The sequence below is a fragment of the Bufo gargarizans genome, chromosome 3 (assembly GCF_014858855.1).
Source record: "Bufo gargarizans isolate SCDJY-AF-19 chromosome 3, ASM1485885v1, whole genome shotgun sequence".
NCBI classification, from domain to species: domain Eukaryota; kingdom Metazoa; phylum Chordata; class Amphibia; order Anura; family Bufonidae; genus Bufo; species Bufo gargarizans.
The window spans coordinates 449,893,861-449,917,842 of NC_058082.1; the positions used below are offsets into that span (position 1 = coordinate 449,893,861).

At 41.4% G+C, this 23,982-nt stretch overlaps 1 protein-coding gene across 1 annotated transcript in view; it reads right to left on the bottom strand.

The window, feature by feature from the left end:
• LOC122930291 (adenosine receptor A1-like) overlaps positions 1-5,363 on the bottom strand; it is a 103,953-nt gene extending 98,590 nt beyond the window's left edge. Inside the window, exon 1 of the mRNA XM_044283549.1 lies at positions 5,102-5,363. The gene's annotated coding sequence lies outside the window, so the exon portion shown is untranslated. The remainder of the gene's footprint in view (positions 1-5,101) is intronic.
• Positions 5,364-23,982: the final 18,619 nt, after the last annotated feature.

The window sequence follows — 23,982 nt, forward strand, 5'->3', positions numbered from 1 at the left end:
ATCATTTTCTATGCCTGGTTTAGCTAGCAAGGAAGCTGGCTTACATTTAGAATCATTGGTGGATACGCCGAAGTTATGTAGAGGCCTGCGCCTGTTCATAACTTCGGCGATCCACTAACAGTGCAGACCAACATCTAAAACATCAGTCTTTATAAATGTGCCCCAAGGTTTATTAGATGACCAGAAAAAGTAAAAGTACCATTCACACAGCAAGACAAACCTTTAACCCTTTGTGACAGAACGGCTCAATATTTGTAATAAGGACCCATTAAAAATTAGGTTTTTAGCCCAAAATGAGTAAAATGAAATCATAAAAATAAAAAATATCACACAGTACATAGCCTTTAACCTTGTTCTGAAGATCTGTAAGTAATTAACTGGCTCTGGGTTGACCATTTCATGTTGAAATCATTAGTCTGGTAAAATGCAAATTGTTAATTGGTTCTAAAGCTCCAAAAGGTCATGCCAAAATAAGAATAAAGGTGGATTCAAGAAAAATAAGCATAAAAGTAATATAGATAAAGCAAGTCCTTACATATAACAAAAGAAGCAACAGCCAACTGTTCTTGGTCTTTAAGTATAGGTTGGGGGTTTTAATGTGCTGGACTGGGAATGCTCCTATGGTAGGGGCATGCATTCTTTCTCAAAGCATTCCAGTGCTGTATAAGCTCCTCCATTGTATAGTGCAATCTAAACCCTAGTAGGCTTGTCTGTAGGTTCCCTAGCACAAGAGGCTGTATGGTTCTGGTAATGCTGGGCTGACCCTAATCTCTTACATAGGAGGGGGGCAAGTGTGCCTTTCAGGACAAAGGATGTGTTGACTCCTCTGACAGCTCTCTTGCATGGTAACCTGCCCCTAATGTAGACCGCATCTATTGTAGACCAAATATAAACTGACCACTCTGCAGGGTGTAGTTGTCCTTGGTGTGGAAAAGCTGCATAGCCAGGAACTGAGCCCTGTATTCAGAAGGTGGGGCTTAATCACAACTCACATTGCTCCACAGAAAAAGTGGTGCAGGCCAAGCCATACCACCAATCTCAAGAATGGGAACACATTGCTTGAAGCCAGGAATTAGGAGGAGGCCATGCATTGCATGAGCAATTCTCTCCATTGACCTCTATTATTTCTAAAATTAATTGAGTGAGCTTACTCTGCTATTATATAGAAAGTCCAACAGCAGTCAATTGGGTAAGACACCTCTCCATTCCTTGTGGAGTGCAAAGGGTCCCTGTTCTTGAGATACGATAGGAGCAGGAACCAGAGGTGCGACCTGCACCTATCAGACATTTATGACATATACTGTGGATATTCCATATATTTCTAGATCGGGTAATCCCTTCAAGACTAGTAATTGACAATTATCTATACTAGAGGTGGACAGAGCCAGGCCCTATGCACTACAGTCCATATGGGCTCTGTCAGGAGCCTTAAAGGGCTATTCCCATCTGAGACAATGGGGGCATATCGCTAGGATATGTCCCTATTGTCTGATAGGTACAGGTCCCACCTCTGGAACCAGTACCTACACCGAGAACGGAACGTGGAAGGTGGTGGCCGGAGAACCCCGAGTTACCACGGGTCCGGCAACAACCAAGCACTCTCCACATAGTGGTGAATGGGAGCGCACCATGCTTGCGTGGCCACCGCTCCCATTTCTATGGGGCCGACTGAAAAAGCCAAGCCAGAGCTCCGCTATTTTCGTCAGCCACATAGAAATGAAAGGAGGGCAGCTGCATATGTGTAGTATGCCCTCCACAACTTTTGGGGCTCCATTCTTGGTGTAGGTGCGGGTCCCAGAGGTGGGAACTGCACCTTATCAGACAATGGGGGCATATCCTAGCGATATGACCCCATTGTCTGAGATGGAAAACCCATTTAGTTGAGATATTCCACAATTCAGTTTATTTTTTTCTAATTAAACAGAGGAAAAATCACCAAGACCACACCAAGTGGTCTTTTACAGTAAGGAATAGAAATCAATCCAAAAGGTTATGCACCAGTAGCACATTTCCAAGCATGGACACTGGCTCCTGGTTGCTCCTGTCCATACTAACCTACTTGTTTGTCATTGTTAAAAAAAAAAAAAAATTCTAAAACCTTGAGTCAGATACTGTATTACCAATCTTTTCACCAAATGACCAGTTTGTTGAGGATGAGCTTTATCAATCTCTGCATCAACAGTCTAGAAGAAATGAGTACGTAGGCATGATGAGCCCCAGAATTACCGAAGAAACAAAGTCATTGAGTTTCTCCTTTGCAATGGATTGCATAGCTCTGTGCTAGAGAGATCTGTTACATAAATGAGTGTTAAAAAAAGAGAAGCGAACAGAAGGCAGCTAGGGTCAGAAGAGATGAGGTGGAATAGATTAAATCGGCACACGGTTCTGAATTCAAGAGACAAGATAGGCAGAAATATAAAAAGATATGTAAATAAATAAAATGAATGCAAAAAGTAAGCATGTATGCAGCCAAGCACTGACTAAGGCAAAAATAGCTGCCAGTTACTTCGCCTCCCGCACCTTACAAATGATCCTCACCAATTAGCACTGCCAGAAATGCATTCTATTTATGCCAATTCACACATTTTCTTTTTTTTTAAAACATACATACCATATACTAATTAACTTTCCCTTTTCTAATAAGGGTTAAAGAGTCCATGTCAATCAGTGTGCTCTTGGTTTGAATGCTTGTCTATTACTAAATGCAAATTACTATCAGAGCACAAAGACACATTAGTCAATAGGCTACTCCGGTTTTACTTCCAGAAAAGTATGTGTTACAGAAGAGTAATCATGATCGAATGGAGTGTGTGCTATACTGTGACAAAGGCTCTTTTCAATTAGGAAAATTGCGGAAATTGACTTGCATAGGTATTCTAATTCTCACTGTAATTGCTTCAAAGGGATTGGAGTTAATAAATAAAACAATCCCTTTACAATACATACATTCCTTGTCATAGTATTGTAATCCATCCTACCTGTAATAACCATACTGATACTATTGTAATCCATCCTACCTGTAATAACTATACTGATACTATTGTAATCCATCCTACCTGTAATAACCATACTGATACTATTGTAATCCAGCCTACCTGTAAGAACCTTACTGATACTATTGTAATCCAGCCTACCTGTAATAACCATACTGATACTATTGTAACCCATACATCCTGTAATAACCATACTGATACTATTGTAACCCATACATCCTGTAATAACCATACTGATACTATTGTAACCCATACAACCTGTAATAACTATACTGATACTATTGTAACCCATCCTACCTGTAATAGCCATACTGATACTATTGTAATCCAGCCTACCTGTAATAACCATACTGATACTATTGTAATCCAGCCTACCTGTAATAACCATACTGATACTATTGTAATCCAGCCTACCTGTAATAACCATACTGATACTATTGTAATCCAGCCTACCTGTAATAACCATACTGATACTATTGTAATCCATCCTACCTGTAATAACCATACTGATACTATTGTTATCCATCCTACCGTAATACCATACTGATACTATTGTATCCATCCTACCTGTAATAACCATACTGATACTATTGTAATCCAGCCTACCTGTAATAACCATACTGATACTATTGTAATCCATCCTACCTGTAATAACCATACTGATACTATTGTTATCCATCCTACCTGTAATACCCATACTGATACTATTGTAATCCAGCCTACCTGTAATAACCATACTGAAACTATTGTAATCCAGCCTACCTGTAATAACCATACTGATACTATTGTAATCCAGCCTACCTGTAATAACCATACTGATACTATTGTAATCCAGCCTACCTGTAATAACCATACTGGTATAACAAAGCTATGCATATCACATGTTTTGACCAGTAGGTGTAATGTATAGTTACAGATTATGCTGTTAGATAAAGGTACAAACCACATAATACTGGTTTAACAGCACCCTCTATATTTTTATGGTGCCCTGGTACATATAGAGGAAAGAACAAAGTGCCCAATTTTACATAGGAGCAGTCCATAAACATATACACAACCATTAATGACATGGTTGTGTATATTTATTTTGCTTTTCTGTATTCCTTGTGAAGCAAAAGCAAATAGGATAGGGAAAAAAATATTTTTAATGTATTGTGTAACTTTGTAGTACATGATGGTGTATATTTGTATAGGTGTAATGTCAATCCCCTATGTCTTTGGGGTCCTTTTGCTGTTTTGTTTTCTACGAGATGTATGAAGAAAATGATAAATAAATATAAATAAAAAAAATATATAAAAAAATGACATGGCAGGCACTTTACGACAATGCCCCTTACTCTCTGAAATTAAACTTGGCATTATCTAATGATAGCTGGTTGCAATTTCCGCAATCTGCATAACAATAAAGCCTATGGTAGTATAATACGGAGGAACAAAGAGGACAATAATGGCACAAAGCCACAGCTGTTTATGTACTGTTAGGGCAAGAATAAAAAGTAGCAAAATAATATAAATATTTAAAGCTAGTGTTCCTGCTTTTTATTTTGTTGTGCATTTCTTCTCTCCACATGCAGTTGCTTTGTATGTATTGTTTGCAGTGATGTCATTGTCCCTAACCAGGCTGCTAATCCCCATAAACAGCAGTTATCTTGTGCTGTCACATTCTGCCACCTCACTGCTATCTCTAACTATATATGACTATATTATCGCATTGTTCACACGTGTCCTGTGCAGTCAGCCGGGGTCATGATTGCCTCTATTCACCCAACACAGCCCTTTATATCTCCTTTATAGTACAGCGCCACATGTACAGGACTTGTGTGTCCGTTATAGTCCCCTACAAATGTATCCAGCGGAGAAATACAATGTCCCGATACTGTTTAGTGCATTCCACCCTGAGCACAATATACCCATGTCATTGACTTCTTCCTAAGTTACAGTTCTGCATTATAACATTATTCCTATAGGCAGGACACAGCTGCTGTAGACACTTGTCATGTAAGGTATGCACATCAGCAGGGACCGTCTATAGACATCTACAGCAGCAGCCAGTCTGAAATACCGTCCACCCTCTCAATGCAGAATGACCGCATTCAATGGATACTTACCATGTCTGAGTGATAATCCAGCAGCACATCATCAATGCCTCGCATACGGCACATTATTCCCAGTGCAGAGCATCCGTCCTGCTGCCCTTGAAGAGGTGCTGCAGTGTCTCCCCCAGTCCAATACACACTGCAGTGTAGGGTGTCATCCAAAATGCACACATTCCTCTCCTGCCTACACCTCTGCTTACTCTGAGATTCCTGCTTTTTACCAGCTTCCAACTGTGTTGCAATCAATCAGTAATCACATGATCCTCAGTACTAGTCTCTAGTGATTTGTTTAAAGGGATAGTGTCCTGCAAAACAGGGGGGTTTTAACCTGCCTAAACCAGGAGGGAGTGGACACACATATCATTGGCATGGTTACAAAATATTTTCTGTTAACCCATTACCTTGCGGTGCGTTGGAAACACCCAGCGCAGGTTCAGTGTGTGCCCTCATGTGGATATTTCCTAGGTTTATGGTATGCTGTTGGCACTTGTACAGAAATGTAACACCGAATTAATATACTGGCAGTGGACATAAATCTGCTTTGCTGCATTAGGTTTTTAAAAATTGCATACTGCAGCAATGCAATAATCTAAATGTAGCACTAGGGAATTAATTTTTCATAAGCATCTTGTGTAAAAGGCAGGGTGAGGTTATCCTCCTGCTGCACTGCCCAGTCGCTCGCATGCACAACCAGTGTGTACTGCTTGACTATTGGATATTTACTATACTTTTGCTATGATGATCACTTTTATATGATTTAATATGGTAAACTGCTATGCCAAGAGCAGACGCTGTAAGATATCTGCATGATCTGGATCATGGAATACTGCATCATAATCGACTTCTCTTTGTCTGGACCTATGCCAGTTCACTGCTGCACGGAGTTGTAGTAGGTGGCCCCGTCGTGAGCCTTTGGTTATTTATACCTTTACTGACAACAGGACATTGTTTTTGTACTCGTATTAGCCCATGCTGGGTTATCTGCACTGCATTCAGGAGGTTTTACATTTGAATGTGTTTATGGTGTTTGGTCTTGTCCCCCTGATGAACTCTTCATTTTTAGGGGACATCTTTGATATATGTAAATTATAGGATGTATCAGGGTGAATCTGCTGAAGGGGTAAACCTTGTCGGAATGAGTGCTCTGTTCAGGTTATAGGGCATCCAGGGGAAAGGAATAGGGATATACATTATTATTACTCCCTTTCTCCTTCCCATTAGTTAGCAATCCTCCTTAAGGAGTCCTCCTGGTCTTACACCACTGTAGGTTTCTTTCTTGTGATTTGGACTAATTCTTCTTTGTTGATATTTGTGTATTTAATTGAGGTATTAAAAGTTGTTTTAATCTAGTTTTTTGTCTGAGATATAAATATATCAGGGGTCAGTACAAAGACCTCTCCCATGATCTATATGTGACAAGGGGACACCCTCTATGTCTAGACGGAAAGAAGATTTCTTCATCAACATAGAAAGGGGTTCTTTATTGTAAGAGCAGTGAGACGAGTTGATGGTGAACTCACTAATAGAGTTCCAGAGAGGCCTGGGTGCGTTTCTGGAGTGTAATAATATTACAGTGTATAGTCACTCAAATTCTGGAGAAGTATCCTTAATCCAGGGAGTTATTCTGATTGGAGTCGGGAAGGAATTTTTTTCTCCTAAAATGAGAAAATTACCTCATGAGAGTTTTGCCTTCCACTGAATCATCTTTGCAGGATAACAGGCTGATCTAGATGGGCAAACTATGTTACGATGGATGCGATTCAAACAGTGGTACCTTGATTAATCAGAAGATACCCATTTCTGGTTTACTTTCTTTTGGCGCAATTGGCAGGCTAACACTTAAGTTTAATGGGGTCACTTTCTCATAATCTGCATACGTTTTATACTGGTGTCACCGCCAGTTCTGTGAGAAGCTCTGATAGATGTTCTTCTCTACCTCTTGCATGACGTTCTTTGTTTTGGTTTCACTTTGTCATCTCCTTTCCTTCTCCCAGCTGCCACCTATTTAGACTAATTGTCTCCCTTTATATTCCCTCCCATACTGCCTCACTTTGCGGTTTATACTTCTTCCTGGATGAGTTGTTCACTGCTGGATGCTGCTTCTGATTCCTCAGATAAGTCTTTCATTTATTTGTGTTTCCTTGCTGGCTTGATTCTAGGGGACCCTGACTCCGTCCGTATCAAGTGCATGGAGCCTGGTGGTCGTGTCCCCTCACTATTATAGGGTTTTCAGCTGTCACATAGTATGAGGTACGTGGACATGCAATCGTCTACCATAAAGACCTTTGCATGGGCATAGCAGTCAGGGAGAGCTCATGGGGTTTTATTGGGCTCACCCATATGCTCCTTAGTTTGGGATCAAGCCAGTCGGATGTTTATTTATAAGTTCCAGCTTTGTGCAACACCATCCGTGACAACTGGTTCCTTACAATACTCCAGAACACCTTTCGCTTTGCTGAGATTGTTCTGAAAATACATAAAATTCAATGCCTATGGGAAACTTAAATGTTGGTTGGCTCAATATATGGACTGGTAATTAGTATGTGGCTCTCATAAGGCACCGTGACAAGTTTTCCAGCTTATGGAAATAACTGTGCAGCGCTGTAGGGCACCTGACATTTCTAAGAAATCGGTTCAATTGCAGGAATGATAAGTGTCTTGGGAAAGTGACCTCTACCAATGAAAACTAATTTTTAACCCATGCAAAAATGAAACTTTGATTAAACAAACTCAAAGAGAAAAATTAACCAGCCGTAATGCTCTGAAAATGTTGAGATGTTTCAAGTGTCTCCAGCCACAGAAAGCTAAGTTTACCTGTTTGCCTCTTTGACTACCTATTGCTAAGCTGATATCCTCAGCAACATACCAGATTCTTATGGAGTTCATTGAATTATTGAGAAAGGTCCACATGTGGCTAGCAAACACACTAACAATTAAAGCGGTTTTATTGACGTCTCATTTTTAGGGCCAAGATTCTACGCTGATTAATGTCCTAGTATATCTTCATGGTACATCTACACAGGATGAAAATTGGGTGGAAAAAATTCTGAGATTGATCATGAGTTATACAACGTTTGCTGTAGATTTCACCCTATGCATTTCAAAGGCTGGAATCCACAGTTAAAATCCGCAACATAAATGTACATAATATGGATTTAGAATCCACACTGCAGCTTAATTTTCATTTCGATTTGGCATAGGATTTTTATGACCGGCATGTGCTTTGGTAAAATCTAATCCAGGTTTCTGCTACTGCAATAAACTGCATTTTTTAAACCTGTAAAATCTGAACAGAAACTCCACAGCATATCTGCTCCATGTGAACATACTCTTATGGTGCTCTAAGCTCTTTTTTTTATTAGATACAGCGCTCCAAATCCTCTGCATAGACACCACTAGGGGGAGCATACTGCATAGAAGTGTTATCATGCAGTTCAATGTATAGTACAGTAATATGCAGTTAGTTCCTAAACTCCCTCTAGTGGGGGGAGCAGGTATCTAGCATCTAGTGGGGGAGATCTATTTGTGATTGGTGGGAGGATGACCTCTAGGACCCTCAGTGACCTGATTATGAAGGTGGTGGTGTATTGTTGCATCCACTTGTTAGTTGCCCCTGGACAACAATGTTCCCAGCCACATGGCTGTATAGAATACTTCACTTGCCCATGTTGACTTGTGGTGCCTAATCAAATCCGTGCACCTCAGTAACATCACCTTGGTTGACAGACATGCTCAGTACCTAAGTAAGAAGGGAAAAAAAAGTTATATTTAGCTTACCACTCCAGACGATATAACACTCAAGACAAGCGTGCAGAGAAGGAAAATTCTGGGTTGGAACAGGTGTCAATGTAAACTCAAAAACAAATTCTTTCAGTACTAGATAAAACACTCAGATTTTATTGTCACATCAAAAACATAAGTGTCCAGCCTAGGACACACTAACATGTTTCCAACAGGTAAATACAGCCAGGTCTATATATATTGGGACATTGACACAATTCTAAGATTTTCGGCTCTATACACCACCACAATGGATTTGAAATGAAACGAACAAGATGTGCTTTAACTGACTGGCAGCTTTAATTTGAGGGCATTTACATCCAAATCAGAATCAGGTGAATGGTGTAGGAATTACAACAGTTTGCATATGTGTCTCCCACTTGTTAAGGGACCAAAAGTAATGGGATAATTGGCTTCTCAACTGTTCCATGGCCGGGTGTGTGTTATTCCCTCATTATCCCAATTACAATGAGCAGATAAAAGGTCCAGAGGTCATTTCAAGTGTGCTATTTGCATTTGGAATCTGTTGCTGTTAACTCAAGATTAGATCCAAAGAGCTGTCACTATCAGTGAAGCAAGCCATCATTAGGCTGAAAAAACAAAACAAACCCATCAGAGAGATAGCATTAGGCATGGCCAAAACAACTGTTTGTAACAATTTTTATAAAGAAGGAATGCACCGGTGAGCTCAGCAACACCAAAAGACCCGGAAGACCACAGAAAACCACTGTGGTGGATGACCGAAGAATTCTTTCCCTGGTGAAGAAAACACCCTTCACAACAGTTGGCCAGATCAAGAACACTCTCCAGGAGGTAGGTGTATGTGTGTCAAAGTCAACAATCAAGAGAAGACTTCACCACAGTGAATACAGAGGGTTCACCACAAGATGTAAACCATTGGTGAGCCTCAAAAACAGGAAGGCAAGATTAGAGTTTGCCAAATGACATCTAAAAAAGTCTTCACAGTTCTGGAACAACATCCTATGGACAGATGAGACCAAGATCAACTTGTACCAGAGTGATGGGAAGAGAAGAGTATGGAGAAGGAAAGGAACTGCTCATGATCCTAAGCATACCACCTCATCAGTGAAGGATGGTGGTGGTAGTGTCATGGCGTGGGCATGTATGAATGCCAATGGAACTGGTTCTCTTGTATTTATTGATGATGTGACTGCTGACAAAAGCAGCAGGATGAATTCTGAAGTGTTTCAGGCAATATTATCTGCTCATATTCAGCCAAATGCTTCAGAACTCAGTGGACAGCGCTTCACAGTGCAGATGGACAATGATCCCAAAGCATACTGCAAAAGCAACCAAAGAATTTAAGGGAAATAAGTGGAATGTTATGTAATGGCCAAGTCAATCACCTGACCTGAATCCGATTGAGCAGGCATTTCACTTGCTGAAGACAAAACTGAAGGGAAAATGCCCCAAGAACAAGCAGGAACTGAAGACAGTTGCAGTAGAGGCCTGGCAGAGCATCACCAGGAATGAAACCCAGCGTCTGGTGATGTCTATGCGTTGCAGACTTCAGGCTGTAATTGACTGCAAAGGATTTGCAACCAAGTATTAAAAAGTGAAAGTTTGATTTATGACTATTATTCCCTTAACAAGTGGAAGGCACATAGGCAAACTGTTGTAATTCCTACACCGTTCACCTGATTTGGATGTAAATACCCTCAAATTAAAGCTGACAGTCTGCAGTTAAAGCACATCTAGTTTGTTTAATTGTAAATACATTGTGGTGGTGTATAGAGCCAAAAATGTTAGAATTGTGTCGATGTCCCAATATTTTTGGACCTGACTGTATATGTTCTTGGTCATAGCTCACATGTTCAGTGCAATCCTTCAGTTGCTACCAATGGATCTATTGCTAACAGCTGTGACAGATTAGGGATGAGAGCTGTAGCAGTAAGGACAAGCCCCCTGGGATGTCACATGGAGAGAGCTTCAGCAGTAGGGTCCATTCACACAACCGTATTTTCAGTGCGTATCCAATCCACATTTTTGGGATGACCAGATGCGGACCCACTCATTTGAATGGGGCTGCAAAAGATGCGGACAGCATATGGTGTTCTATCTGCATCTATATGTCTGTTCTGTGGCACAGCAAAATTATAGAACCACCTTTCCACCACCTGCCGTCTCCAACTCAAAAACATCTCCCGCATCCGCGCTTTCCTTAACTTTGAATCTGCGAAAATACTTGTACATGCCCTCATTATCTCCCGCCTAGACTACTGCAACATTCTCCTCTGTGGCCTTCCATCTAGCACTCTCGCACCCCTCCAATCTATCCTCAACTCTGCTGCCCGACTAATCCACCTCTCACCCTATTATTCCTCTGCCTCTCCCCTTTGCCAATCCCTTCACTGGCTCCCCATTGCCCAACGAATTCACTTCAAAGTACTTACAAATACATACAAGGCCGTCCATAACCTGTCCCCTCCCTACATCTCTGAGCTAATTTCCCGATACACCCCCACACGCACTCTCCGATCCTCACAAGACCTCCTTCTCTCCTCTCCTCTTATTGCCTCTTCCCACAATCGACTCCAGGATTTCTCCCGTGCATCCCCCATACTCTGGAACTCGCTACCCCAACATATCAGACTCTCACCTACAGTGGAATCCTTCAAAAGAAACCTGAAAACCCACCTCTTCAGACAAGCCTACAACCAGTGACCCTGCTGCCTCTATACCGCCACGACCTGCTTCACCCGCACCTACTGTGTCCTTCTCCCATACCATGTAGATTGTAAGCCCTCACGGGCAGGGCCCTCTCTCCTTCTGTACCAGTTTGTAACTCATTTTGTTTATGATTAGTGCAATTGTCTGTATTATGTATGTGCACCCCTTATCATATGTACAGCGCTATGGAATGAATGGCGCTTAAATAATAAATAATAATAATAATAATAGAACATGACCTATTCTTGTACGTTTTATGAACAATAGGCATTTCTAACATAAGGTGGAATGTACGGGATTGCAAAGTGTGGGACATACACGTCCAGTATCTGCGAGATGTCAAAGGGAGAGAGCTTCATCAGAAAGAACAAGTCCTGTGAAAAAGGACATGCCCCCTGAGCTGTCAGCTTGAAAGAAAGCTAGCAGAACAATTGGAGAAATTAATGGAAGGATCAAAGAACCTTGTGCCACAGAAGAAGACACTGGTATTATAGAAAGTGCATGATGGTCAAGTTACACTTCTGGCTGGAAGAAAGGGGTTAGGGCTCATTCACACGAACGTGTGAAGCCCGTGCCCATGCTGTGGTCCGCAATGCACGGGCACCGTCCGTGGGGCAGGCGCATGGGGATCGCAGACCCATTCACTTGCTCTATCTTTTTGCGGTGTGGAAGCATGGAACGGAACCCCAGAAAGCACTCCGTAGTGCTTCCGTAGTGTCCCCTTCCGTTCTGCATCGTTCCGGATCTCTGGATTTGCGGACCCATTGAAATGAATGGGTCCGCATCTGTTATGCGGAATGGCCATGGAACGGTGTCCGTGTAGTACGGGTCCGCAATACGGCAACGGGCATCACACGGTAGTGTGAACAAGCCCTTCGGTCAAGAATTTTGCCTCAGGCAGCATGAAGGCTATATGGTTCCCTCCTCTGGCCACAAAGCACTGAGGGAAGGGGGCCCAAGCTGAACTCTTGCACCATGGCCCATGAGCCATTAGCTGCGCTCCTGCATTTAGGCCTACCAGCCACTGAACAAGTGCGAGTCACATACATTTACATATACGAGGCAGCACTTCCAGATTTCGGTGACAGGGTGAAGACCCCAAAACTTTATTCCCCAGCAACGTTTCGGCCTACTCAATGAGGCCTTTGTCAAGCTGACAAAGGCCTCATTGAGTAGGCTGAAACGTTGCTGGGGAATAAGGTTTTGGGGTCTTCACCCTGTCACCGAAATCTGGAAGTGCTGCCTCGTTCTTTGGAAAGTACATACAGTGGAGGAAATAATTATTTGACCCCTCACTGATTTTGTAAGTTTGTCCAATGACAAAGAAATGAAAAGTCTCAGAACAGTATCATTTCAATGGTAGGTTTATTGTAACAGTGGCAGATAGCACATCAAAAGGAAAATTGAAAAAATAACTTTAAATAAAAGATAGCAACTGATTTGCATTTCATTGAGTGAAATAAGTATTTGAACCCTCTAACAAAAAAAGACTTAATACTTGGTGGAAAAACCCTTGTTTGCAAGCACAGAGGTCAAACGTTTCTTGTAATTGATGACCAAGTTTGCGCACATTTTAGGAGGAATGTTGGTCCACTCCTCTTTGCAGATCATCTCTAAATCCCTAAGGTTTCGAGGCTGTCTCTGTGCAACTCTGAGCTTGAGCTCCCTCCATAGGTTTTCGATTGGATTAAGGTCCGGAGACTGACTAGGCCACTCCATGACCTTAATGTGCTTCTTCTTGAGCCACTCCTTTGTTGCCTTTGCTGTATGTTTTGGGTCATTGTCGTGCTGGAACACCCATCCACGACCCATTTTCAGTTTCCTGGCAGAGGGAAGGAGGTTGTCGCTCAGGATTTCACGATACATGGCTCCGTCCATTTTCCCGTTTATGCGAATAAGTTGTCCTGTGCCCTTAGCAGAAAAACACCCCCAAAGCAAAATGTTTCCACCCCCATGCTTGACGGTGGGGACGGTGTTTTGGGGGTCATAGGCAGCATTTTTCTTCCTCCAAACACAGCGAGTTGAGTTAATGCCAAAGAGCTCTATTTTGGTCTCATCAGACCACAGCACCTTCTCCCAGTCACTCTCTGAATCATTCAGGTGTTCATTGGCAAACTTCAGACGGGCCTGCACATGTGCCTTCCTGAGCAGGGGGACCTTGCGAGCCCTGCAGGATTTTAATCCATTGCGGTGTAATGTGTTTCCAATGGTTTTCTTGGTGACTGTGGTCCCTGCTAATTTGAGGTCATTAACTAACTCCTCCCGTGTAGTTCTAGGATGCTTTTTCACCTTTCTCAGAACCATTGACACCCCACGAGGTGAGATCTTGCGTGGAGCCCCAGAGCGAGGTCGATTGATGGTCATTTTGTGCTCCTTCCATTTTCGAACAATCGCACCAACAGTTGTCACCTTCTCTCCCAGCTTCTTGCTAATGGTTTTGTAGCCCATTCCAGCCTTGTGCAGGTCTACAATTTTGTCTCTGACATCCTTGGACAGCTCTTTGGTCTTTCCCATGTTGGAGAGTTTGGAGTCTGCTTGATTGATTGATTCTGTGGACAGGTGTCTTTTATACAGGTGACTAGTTAAGACAGGTGTCCTTAATGAGGGTGACTAATTGAGTAGAAGTGTCTAACCACTCTGTGGGAGCCAGAACTCTTAATGGTTGGTAGGGGTTCAAATACTTATTTCACTCAATGAAATGCAAATCAGTTGCTATCTTTTATTTAAAGTTATTTTTTCGATTTTCCTTTTGATGTGCTATCTGCCACTGTTACAATAAACCTACCATTGAAATGATACTGTTCTGAGACTTTTCATTTCTTTGTCATTGGACAAACTTACAAAATCAGTGAGGGGTCAAATAATTATTTCCGCCACTGTATTGTGGAGGAGAAGCCGACCTCTGTGAGGAATTGCACCCAGTGCACACGGTCTGACTGTGCTGCTGCAGTATTTGGTAGTGTATATATATGGAACTGCCACTTCTTCCTAAGATCTTTGAAGCGATCCAGGATTGGGAGGAAACTTTTTTGGGTGTCTTGAGCTTTATCCCTCAAAATTTCCTCCCAGTGAAGTGAGTGAAGACCACTATTATTTATTGATTTTATATTGATTACATGCATTGATTACATGCATTTATATCCATTTATATGTATTTATATTGGCCCTGCATGGGTCCAAAACCTGTTATTACCAGTGTGATTTTTATTACAATTTGATTTTAGTGTACGATACCCATTCAGGATCTGAATGCTCAGGGTTTAATCCCAGTTTTGCACCCTTCTTACTGCTATCACCGCTATCCAGTGACCAATAATTGGTCCTAATTTTTGATACCTCTAGTGTGATTATTATTATTGATCCGTACGGGTCGAATATACATACTTTACAGACATTGTCATTGTTGTTTTTCCCTGCCTCGACTGGCGCCTCACATTGTGGTCTCTCACTTTATTTTTCTTCTCCTTTATTCCATGTATGTGTTGAACTAGTTCACACTACCGACCACACCTGGTTGCCTATCGATAACCTGACCTAACTCTTTGCCCTATTTACTTCTATTCTTTCCTCCTCTGGTGCCCTGCAACTAATTATATAGACTTCTTGGATTGCGTTCCAAGTAAGTCTTGTGATTAACCCTCTACATTTTTTTCTCCCATACCTGAACCTTCTTTGGCAGCAATAACTTCAACCAAACGTTTCCTGTAGTTGCAGATCAGACATACACAACGGTCAGGAGTAATTATTGACCATTCCTCTTTACAGAACTGTTTCAGTTCAGCAATATTCTTGGGATGTCTAGTGTGAATTGCTTTCTTGAGGTCTTGCCACAGCATCTCAATCAGGTTGAGGTCAGGACTCTGACTTGGCCACTCCAAAAGGCGTATTTTCTTCTGTTTAAGCCATTCTGTTGTTGATTTACTTCTATGCTTTGGGTCGCTGTCCTGTTGCAACACCCATCTTCTAGAGAGAGTAGCAGCAGTGCTGAACTTTCTCCATTTATAGACAATTTTTCTTACCGTGGACTGATGAACAGCAAGGCTTTTGGAGATACTTTTATAACCCTTTCCAGCTTTATGTAAGTCAACAATTCTTAATCGTAGGTCTTCTGAGAGCTCTTTTGTGTGAGGCATCATTCACATCAGGCAATGCTTCTTGTGAAAAGCAAACCCAGAACTGGTGTGTGTTTTTTATAGGGCAGGGCAGCTGTAACCAACACCTCCAATCTCATCTCATTGATTGGACTCAAGTTGGCTGACACCTCACTCCAATTAGCTCTTGGAGATGTCATTAGTCTAGGGGTTCACATACTTTTTCCACCTGCACTGTGAATGTTTACATGGCATGTTCAATAAAAACATGGTAACATTTAATTCTTTGTGTGTTATTAGTTTAAGCAGACTGTGATTGTCTATTGTTGTGACTTAGATGAAGATCAGATCACATTTTATGACCAGTTTGTGCAGAAATCCATATCATTCCAAAGGGTTCACATACTTTTTCTTGCAACTGTATATAGCAATAAGTTGGTTGTCCATTTAATGGCACATTTTGGGAGGTAGCCTGTGCCAGTTCAGTAAGAGGATGAACATATCATTTCAATGCTATATTTGTAACCTTGAAATTAAATGAGAACCATCACTCCGTTTTGCTAGAGTCCTGAACAGCAAATCTGACTGGTAACAATGCAAGGAATGTATCTAGGGTTGGATTGACTGGTCAGTGGGCTCAGGCTATAGAGGTCCAGCAGAAGATGACTCCATTTGCAGCTGACTTTGTAGTTAATCATTTGTCTTCAGCGACTATTTCACTTTGTTTTGTTCACAAATAACATATTAGACATATTGATGATGTGTCCTGTGTGTGCAGTGATAGCAGCAAAGTCTACGATTGAATTAAAAATGAACATGTTCATAGCCTGTGTAGATGGCGGTTAGAGGGTGAACTCTCAGGATCAATTCCTCTGGTAAACCTAGACCAGCTTTGATGAATTACATCTGTAGACAAATTAAGCAAATTTGTCATTCAGAAGCCTAGAACGCCTTTTAACAACAATCTGTGATAGTTTAAATAGAGGTCATATGGATTGTTGCTTTTCCAGAAACAACTATAATGAAAGGAGCTTACCAAGATCGGCATATTGACATTCTATTATTTAGATAGGCCATCAATATCAGATCGGTGGATCTCTGACTGGCTGAAAGTGTAATACGCTAATCTACTTAGTAGATTGTGAGAGACCAAGGTAAATATTGAAGAGGCAGAGTGCCCCTTCAAACAGTTGATGGTTAGCGTTGAGCGCGAATATCGCCACTTCGAGAATTCGCTAATATTTAGAATATAGTGCTATATATTCGTATTCGCAAATAGTGTTGGATATTCTAATCGCGAATTTATGGCGAATATATTACATTGCCGATTTTTCGCAATCAAGAAAACAATGACTGGAGATCACGAATTTGGGAATTTATGGCGAATATTTTGCGAATTGGAATATTGCCTATGCCGCTCATCACTATTGATTGTCCAGTGTATCAAGAGTCAGACCGCCACCGATCTCCCATCCTCAGGATGGACCATCGATATGCCGATCCTGGAAAACCCCTTTATTACATGGCTGAATATATCCTTTAATGGTTTCACAGAGGACTCCAACAGAAGGACTGACATTTGCTGGTGAGTTTCATTCATTCGCCTGATAATGCTTCTATTAGGTGACGTTAACGTTTAACATGTACTGTAAACTGAGTAGATTACACTCCATTGAGAAGTTTTCTGCTGTCACACCTGCCATGTCTTTAAAAGGACATGTTTCACTGTCAAGCCGCCTTGTTTTCATCTGTCATTACAGTGCATATATTTTATTTTTAGGCTGCTTTGTTCCTGATGAGAGCTTTGATGAATTACAGGAATTATACAAATCACATCATATATTCACCTACTTTTTAATTGCCTCTTTAAATATATGTGAATGCTATGGTAAATTACAACAATTATTAGCTGTGAAAAGTGCTCAGTGCATGGCTCTAATGTACTCTACCTACACAAGCAAATTTCTTCCAAACTATGTCTTACTCTGCTAACAAGTAATCCAATACTACATGAAATATGTTTTATATATATATATATATATATATATATACACACACACACACACATACATACAATCTTTGTAGCGCATGCATCACAAGAGGGGGGGTATAATCATGTTTTTAAATGGTACCATTCATTTTCACAAACTTCTGACATGTCACAGTGACGCTTCAGAAGTTTCGCTCAGTGGGGGTCCAAAGGCTGATACCCCCACTGATTACTAAAACAAGGGGCAGAAGCACTAAACTATACGCTGTGCCCCTTAATTTTCATTCTACTTGTCTCTCCTCAGAGAGCGGAGCAAGTGGTGCACAGAATATAGCAAGTCTATGGACTTCCTTTGAATCTGTGCACTGATTGTTCAGAGACCAGAGGAGAAAAGAAGGGGCATGGCTCTGAGCCGAGTGCTTCTGCCCCCTCATTTTACCGATCAATGGGGGTCTCAGCACCTAGACCCCCACCAATCAAAACTATTCATATTTTACTATATGTTAGAAGTTTGCAAAAATGATAGGTCCCAGGCGCGTAGCTATGGGGGGTGCAGAGGTAGCAGTCGCTACCAGGACCAGGAGCCTGAGGAGGCCCAAAGATCCTTATGCCACATAAGAAGACACCGGTATTATAGAAAGTGCATGCTGGGCAAGTTACAGCTCTGGCTTTAGGGAATGGGTTTGGCATAAGGGGGTAACATTTCAATTATTGCCTCAGACAGCATGAAGGTCATGTGCTTCCCTGCCCCTGGCCACAAAGCACTAAGTACTAAGTGAACAGGGGTCCAAACCGAACTCTTGCACCCGGGCCCAGGAGCCATTAGCTATGCTCTGATAGGTTGCTTTTAAAGGTATCAGATGCAGGGCAGCAAACAGGAGTGTATCTAGAATACATAGGCCCCTAAAGAAAATTCAGACTAAGGCTCCCAGCTTAAGAAAACTGGCATACAGCTATAATAACTGACCCCAAAACCATTACTGTGATTTTTTTCTCCAAAAAAAGAATGTTTCCATCTTACTGGACGCCTTCCTACTGTAAGCTCACAAATGTACACCTAGGAGTTTCAATATGGATATGAACATAATGCATTAAATGCACCCCTGGGATGCTGTTGAAAGTGTTTCCATTATAATCCATCATTGTGAAATGGCTTAGAAGAAATGATTTTCTAACCTTTCTTAGCAAATAAATAAATAATTTTAGGCAATAATTGCACTTTGGTGGTGGTACCTCCCCTGGGGTTCTCAGCATTTATTCACAAACAGATGGGGCTTCTGTCAATCATCTACCACTATCTATACTACAGCTATAGTGTGATAGAGCCAACATTGGATGTTTTTAGTGTTTCCTCAGCAGAGCGACACCAAAAGGTCCAATAAATGTCAATGACAGTGGTTCAATGGGCTCGGGTATAGTTAAGATTTTAGAATATCCCAAATAAACCAAGGTGTGTGATTGTATATCTTACTTATTCCCACTTTATTTAAACACTGGAAAATGCGTAAATGGTGGTTGTATAAAGAATTATATGTCACAGAGGTCAACCACCTAAAATGTAACTTTTATTGGAAAATATAAAAAAATTACCATAAATCCCTCATGTGGGTTCAATAGAACAAGACGGGCAAACAAGCACAATTGGGCTAAATCAGGACAAGAGGGAAGATGGTATGGCGGAGAACAGGGCAGGCCAGAAGGGTCCCTAGTATAACCCTAGGGCAGTGATGGTGAACCTTTTAGAGACCGAGTGCCCAAACTGCACCTGCCCTATCTGTCCTTAAATTGACCCTACAACACACAATAGACCCTTATGGATGCCCAGGTCATATAATATAGTAAGATATGAATACCAAATTGATTGTTTAAAATAAATTAAAGGTTCTCGTCTCGACGCGTTTCCCCATTAGATTTGGTTCGTCAGGAGACAACTAGAGAAAAACCCAATGCAGTGTTAACACACTGCTAAGTCTATACGTACACAATCCAAAGGAGGAATATAGACCAATATACTGGAGCACCAGGCTAACACCTTCAAACCGCCTGACGCACAACCAGAAAAGCAATGATAATGCAATTAGTAAGATGATGTAAAAGCAGGACATGCGGTAAAGTGAGTGCAAACATCCACTTGAATATTAGTCAACGGTACTCTATTTGTCAATCAAGCAGAGCATGCGGCGGAAGAGTGCACTTATCAACCTCAAAAAGAGATAAAACGTGCTGTACTTATCTTTAAGAAGTGCGTCCAGGCGGTTTGAGGTGCTCCAGGGGGCACTAAGATGAGGCTCCAATGTGTGCGTCAGGCGGTTTGAAGGTGTTAGCCTGGTGCTCCAGTATATTGGTCTATATTCCTCCTTTGGATTGTGTACGTATAGACTTAGCAGTGTGTTAACACTGCATTGGGTTTTTCTCTAGTTGTCTCCTGACGAACCAAATCTAATGGGGAAACGCGTCGAGACGAGAACCTTTAATTTATTTTAAACAATCAATTTGGTATTCATATCTTACTATATTATATGACCTGGGCATCCATAAGGGTCTATTGTGTGTTGTAGGGTCAATTTAAGGACAGATAGGGCAGGTACGGGGACAGAGTGCTCCCACCATCTGGGTTCATCTCTGGGCTGAGCACAAGTAAGGGATACCCTAGGGTTATACTAGGGACCCTTCTGGCCTGCCCTGTTCTCCGCCATACCATCTTCCCTCTTGTCCTGATTTAGCCCAATAGTGCTTGTTTGCTTGTTTGTCTGTCTTGTTCTATTGTCCCCACGTGAGGGATTTATGGTAATTTTTAATATTTTCCAATAAAAGCTACATTTTGGGTGGTTGACCTCTGTGACATATTATTCCCACTTTAGCCTTGCAGACTGTAATACTGATGGCCTATCCTTAGTATAGACTATCAATATCTAATTGGTGTTATTTTGACTCCTGCAGATCAGATGAAGTGAGCGCCACATCCTGTTCTTTTGCCTACTCAGGCACAGTGCCGTAGATTTGATTGTGGCTGTGTCTGGTACTGCAGTCCAAAGCAGCTTAGGTGTGGTATGTGAAAGCATTTAGGGAGTTATTTATGATGCTGAAATACGCCTATGCAACTTCTCCCTGCTCACGCCAGGTCTAAAAAAGTGGGTGTGGCATGGGCTGGGTCAGGCCGGCAGGCCCCTCTCATTTACCATTTTTTACGCCTGTTTCAGGTGTAGAAAAAGGTCTAAATGTAAGACAGCAAGGTAGCTGTCTTACATTTAATGCTGAGTTCACCCGCTCAGTTCTCCTGTTCCGTTATAGGAGCAGGAAAACGGAAATGACGGATTCAGCATATAACTGAGCCGAACGGAGCCTACAGACCCCATAGACTATAATGGGGTCCATTAGGTTTACGCTCAGAAGATGATTTTGGAGCGGAGACAAAAGTAGTGCATGCAGGATTTTTATCTCCGCTTCAAAAATCTTCCTCTGGGCGGAAACCTAACTGATCCCATTATAGTCTATGGGGCCTGTGGCCTCCGTTCGGCTCAGTTATGTGCTGAATCAGTCCTTTCCGTTTTCCTGCTCCTATAACTGAGTAGGAGAAAGGAAAGGCTGAACGCTGATGTGAACTCAGCCTAAAACTGGCAGAAGATACGCCGAAGTTATGCAGGGGCCGGGGCCTCTTCATAACTGCAGCGGATCCACCGCCAGCTTAGGAGTTTATATTTACTTGATAAATGTGTGCCTTAGTGTAACAGAATCCTGTTGGCCTATGTTAGGTGGCATTCATCTGTATGCTCTTTTTATTACGCTATAGAAAAGCCCATCAGACTGCACATTTTTATACAGAGGGCCAACACAAAAAATGTATATAATATGTAAGGAACATGGATTTTAACATATTTGGGTGACATATGCCACTGCATAGCTACACAGTGCCATATATCTGAGGCTTATGTTGAAGGTTTACGTTGGGGGAATACTCTGACGTGATATGGACAGAGTCTTGGTACCGAGGACACTTTAACAAGCTCCTTCTGTACTAGAGCAATTATATGCAATGACGTCATTCCTCTTACTCACTACATATGGCTGCATTATGATGTGTGAGCCTTCTGAACCTGAATCAGCTCAGTTGTTCACCAAGCATCCAAATACTGGTGCTAGTGTGTTCTGTGCCTTAATGACCAAGATCTGGTGTTTATATTAGGGACAAGCATATATGTGACTCATTTTACAGCTTTATTTTGCTGGCTGTAATTTTCTGAGAACTTCTGTCTGAAGTAGTTGATGATGAATATGAGATTAACGAAAACATTACAAATGACTGGAAACAGAAAGAAGAGGAGGAAATTGAATATGTATCTGTATATAATGTGATAATGTATCTCCAAAATAGTAATTATTCTAACTCTTCTCATATAGGCTCAAATCCTTAAGCTTGGTCCATGGACCAAAACTTTATTTTATTTATTATACTCACTTCTATGTGACATATTCCCCACCTTACAGACATTATAATCATGTGCTGTCCCCAGTGGAGCTTGCAATTAGTGTTGAGCAAAGTGGGCTTTGGCTCATAGATCTGAAGTCACTACATTCAAAACTTCATTTGAATTCTGTATGGAAACCGGTCTCCTTACAGCATTCACATGTAAAAGCTTTGCGGAGATAAAATTCGTTATGTCCGAAGTCTCGGGAGACTTCGATGAATAACTTCAGACTTTGATTATTAAAAACTTAAAAAGCATTTTAAAACTGGGATCCAAAGTCGGCTTCAGTGCCCAGGTACCAGCCAGTATTATGTCTGCATCTATCAAGGATGACCAGCAGCAGCATCTAGCTAGGCTATCAAGCCATCATACATCTTTTTTATCCCCTGATGAACCTGTCACGCAATTGTGATAGAAGAAACGCGTCGGGATGCTCATTGGGAGTAACTTTTTAGGGTCAGAATCTAGGGTTTAGCCGTCGATAAGTGGGGTCGCTCCATTAGGGAGTGATACTTCTGCATTTAGGCGGGGGTCATCTCCACTTTCAGCTAGGGATAGTTATTCTTATAGGGCTAGATCTCCCATCATTTTTTTGCCCTAATACATCCCTTTCTTCTGAACCCTGGAACACCTGCAGCCTGAAGGACTATATCTACAGTATGAACAAGAGATCAGATGACCGGGAATCTGGGAACCCCTGAACGTCTATCAGCGAACACCATACGCCTGAATCGTGAGTGGTCATATATGACCTAGTGTGTGTTATATATTTGTCCGAAGTACTGCATACCCTATCTACACTCTGCTAGACTCATCTGCAGCTATCTAAAATAACATTTGTTTTTGTGGGACTTATTTTAGCTAATATCGTTATATAAAAGTTACGTTTTAAAGTAGGTTTAATATTTCAGTGATTTCTCAGTTTATATACCTACCCAAATATGTATCTAACATTACTGTGAATTACCAGCCAGTACTAAAGCCAACTTTGAATTCCAGTTTTCAAATGCTTTTCAAGTTGAATAATCGAAGTCCGAAGTTATTCAATGAAGTCTCATGAGACTTGGGACATAACGAATTTCACCTACGCGAAGCCCATAGATTTACATGCTGTATGGAGACCCGTCTATGATCCAAAGCTCGCTTCGCTCAACACTACTTACAATCTAGATTCCCTATCAGTATGTTTTTGGGAGGAAACCCACGGAAACACAGGGAGAACATATAAACTCCATGCAGACTGTGTCCTTGGCAAGGCACCAATGGTAACCACTGAGTCATTTTAGAGTGCACATTTATGCTGTTATTTACTTAGCCCATCGGTTGTCAGTTTTGTACTTGAAAGGGTCTTACACTTTGGACCATGGGTCACGCTTATGAAGACCAACAGTCTTAAACTGTTTTCTTCATGCATCATAAAGGTCACAGTTATTAGGAAACACATCTCTTAATAATTGTGGGTCATCTCAGGCCTTCCATGTGCCAGAACTGAAATAGATTTAGAAAAACCTCAAAGTATAGGATTAATACGCAGGTGGGGCTTGAGCAACCAGTTTCTTAAAAGGAAGGTAAGCTTATTATAGCCTTTGATTAATGTACAGTATGAAGATCTTCAACAGGAACTTCCTTTTAAAAAAAAGTACATGCAAGTCTGCATTCTTTAAAATTGTATCTGAAAATTAAGTTTCTAAATTATAAAAATCATGTATTTTTTTTATCTTACATCAAAGCATTATGAGAATTTGAACTTGATGTGCAGGAAAAATGATGAGGAGCAGGAAGAATGCACAAGTGTGAGGATCTGATCAACTTTGTTAAGGCTCAAATTGACCATCTCTACAGCATGTGTAGTACCCCAGACTGGTACTACCATTC